Consider the following 2,540-nt stretch of genomic DNA (forward strand, 5'->3'; position numbering starts at 1 on the left):
ATCCTCCTTCCTCTTAGGATCAAAGTCTTCTTCTTCTTCTGATGTCCAGCCATAGTGCTCCACATCCCCATAGACCTTGGGGTTTGCGATGAGGTCAGCAACATAGCTCTCACCCTCCGAGTCTTGGGTTGACATTTTCCAGATCTGACAGGAAAACACGGAGAAAAGAAAGCAGGAGATTTCTCCGCGATACGGAGGTTAACAAGTTTGAGAGGTATATACAGATTTTTTATCTTGGGCAACAAGCAAAACGGAAGAAAAACGGAGACCGGAAAGCACCCAAGGTTGGCACAACCCACCTGGGCGCGCTAGGCAATCCTGGCACGCCCTGGTGTATCGTGCCCACCAGGGTCACTTTCCTTGAACTTTCTTATTTTCCTAATTTTCTAAATATTCCAAAACTAACAAAAAATATTTTTACAGATTTTTTGGAGTCCGTTTACTTACTGTATCACGTACCTCCTTATTTTCACGATTCTGGAGTGTTTCGGAAGGACTCTTTTATGTGTTCTTCCGGTGTCCAAGTTTGGATAGCATTACTTTCAACAAATTGGCGTACCTAAGATATAGTGTTTTATTCATTGCCCATTGACAACCTTCGGGTTAGTCCCCTCGGCATTATTTATTTTGATAGCTCCAGATCGATAGACCTCCTCGATGACATAGGGTCCTTCCCATTTGGAGAGGAGTTTTCCTGCAAAGAATCTGAAATGAGAGTTGTACAAAAGAACATATTCTCCTACTTTGAACTCACGCTTTTGGATTCTTTTGTCATGCCATCTTTTAATTGTTTCCTTGAATAACTTAGCATTTTCATAAGCCTGGGTTCTCCATTCATCAAATGAACTAATATCAAATAACCTCTTTTCCCCAACAAGTTTGAAATCATAATTGAGTTCTTTTATTGCCCAAAATGCTTTATGTTCTAACTCAAGAGGTAAATGACAAGCTTTTCCATAAACCATTTTATATGGAGACATACCCATAGGATTTTTATAAGCTGTTCTATAAGCCCAAAGTGCATCATCTAATTTCTTAGACCAATTCTTCCGGGTCCTATTAACAGTCTTTTGTAAGATTAGTTTTATTTCTCTGTTGCTAAGTTCAACTTGAGCACTAGACTGAGGATGATTAGGTGAAGCAATTCTATGATTAACATCATACTTAGCAAGCATCTTACAGAAAGCACCATGAATAAAGTGTGAACCACCATCAGTCATTCAATATCTAGGGACTCCAAACCTTGGGAAAATAACTTCATTAAGCATTTTAATAGAGGTGTTGTGATCAACACTACTGGTTGGAATAGCTTCTACCCATTTAGTAACATAATCAACAACAACCAAAATATGTGTATACCCATTAGAGGAAGGAAAAGGTCCCATAAAGTCAAATCCCCAAACATCAAATGGTTCAATAGCAAGTGAATAATTCATAATCATTTCTTGACGCTTACTGATATTACCTATTCTTTGGCATTCATCACAAGATGAGACAAACTTACATGCATCTTTGAAGAGAGAAGTCCAATAAAACCCAGATTGCAATGCCTTATGGGCGGTTCTGTCTCCCGTGTGATGTCCTCCATAAGCTTCAGAGTGACATTTCTGTAGGATTTGTTCCTGTTCATACTCAGGTACACAGCGTCTAATAATACCATCTACTCCTTCTTTATAAAGATGTGGATCATCCCAAAAGTAATGTCTTAAATCATAGAAGAATTTTTTCTTTTGTTGGTATGTGAAGCTAGGTGGTATGTATTTAGCAACAATATAATTAGCATAGTCAGCAAACCAAGGTATACTATGAGAAACATTTATTGCAGCTAGTTGTTCATCAGGGAAGCTATCATTAATAGGTTGTGGGTCATCAAGAATATTTTCAAGTCTAGACAAGTTATCAGCTACGGGATTCTTTGCTCCTTTCCTATCAGTAATATGCAAATCAAATTCTTGTAGCAGAAGAACCCACCTAATGAGTCTAGGTTTAGCATCTTTCTTTTCCATCAGATATTTTATAGCAGCATGATCGGTGTGAACAATTACTTTAGAATCAACAATGTAAGATCTGAAATTACCACAAGCAAATACCACTGCTAAGAATTCTTTTCCAGTAGTAGCATAGTTTTCTTGAGCACTGTCTAGAGTTTTACTAGCATAATGAATATTTTAGTTTCTTATCAACTCTTTGTCCTAGAACAGCACCAACAGCATAATCACTAGCATCACACATAATCTCAAAAGGCAAGTTCCAATCAGGTGGTTGAACAACAGGTGCAGTGATTAATGCTTTGTTTAGTGCTTCAAAGGCTTCCATGCAATCATCATCAAACACAAAGGGACTATCCTTTTGTACAAGATTAGTAAGAGGCCTAGAAATTTTAGAAAAGTCTTTGATAAACCTCCTATAGAAACCAGCATGACCAAGGAAACTACGAATACCTTTGATATCTTTAGGACATGGCAATTTGTCAATTGCATCAACCTTGGCTTTGTCCACCTCGATGCCGCTTTCAGAAATTTTGCGGCCCAAGACAATAC

This window comes from Triticum dicoccoides, chromosome 6B (assembly GCF_002162155.2).
Source record: "Triticum dicoccoides isolate Atlit2015 ecotype Zavitan chromosome 6B, WEW_v2.0, whole genome shotgun sequence".
Lineage (NCBI taxonomy): Eukaryota > Viridiplantae > Streptophyta > Magnoliopsida > Poales > Poaceae > Triticum > Triticum dicoccoides.